Source organism: Trachypithecus francoisi, unplaced genomic scaffold (assembly GCF_009764315.1).
Source record: "Trachypithecus francoisi isolate TF-2019V2 unplaced genomic scaffold, Tfra_2.0 Lachesis_group3, whole genome shotgun sequence".
Classification (NCBI taxonomy): domain Eukaryota; kingdom Metazoa; phylum Chordata; class Mammalia; order Primates; family Cercopithecidae; genus Trachypithecus; species Trachypithecus francoisi.
In genome coordinates, this window is record NW_022681468.1 from 12,373,965 (window position 1) to 12,374,792 (window position 828).

Consider the following 828-nt stretch of genomic DNA (forward strand, 5'->3'; position numbering starts at 1 on the left):
GCCCTGCCCCAGGTTGACTGGCTATTGGTGGATAATCTGGGGAAGGTATGGGCCACCGCAAGTACCTGGAGACTGGAGGGAGAGACTGGGTTCAAATCCTAGAATGAGGTATCTTTGGGAAAGCCACAAACCCTCTTTGGGCCTGTCTTCTTATTTCTGAAGTGAAGGTCTTGCCACTCCCTTTGGGGCTCCGAGGAAGCTAGTTCAGTGCTTTAAAAAAGTTGTTCCCACCTCTGTAAGCCCTCGGCCAATTATCCGCCCCAGTGTGTCCACGTGGGAGCTCTGGGCTCAGCCAGGCATTCAGGTGGATGGGGAAACAGGGACAGGGCCAGTCCAGCCCCTGGGGCAACATTAGAAGGACGAAGTCTAGAGTAGCAGCTAGAATTTGCCGCCAACTTTATCCATTTCAGGCACAAAAAGAACGTCCTGGCACCCTCCCTCCCTGTCCCCTCCTTATCTGGTTGTTAAAGGCAGATCCTGCGGTTTAAACCTGTTAGCAAGTTCAATTGAAGAGTGAGTGGCCCCAGAAAATGCGGCCCTGCAGGGCCTCCTGTGGCCACTAGAGGGCACCAGGTGCTCGCAGGGCCGTCCACAAGTCCCTGGCCTGGTGCCAGCTCATTTCAGGCATCTGGTTCCTTCTTTTCCTGCAGGGAATTCTCTGGGCTTCCGGTGTTTGGAGAGGAGAGGATACTTGCTGGCTTGGCATTGAGAAGCCTCGGCTGTTACTACTTATCATTTCCCGGGCCTATTTAGCAGTTTGCAGCTCAAAGTGTCCTTTGTGTTCTGGTCACAGGTGCTCTCAGAGCAGCCAGAGTGGGCGTCCCTATG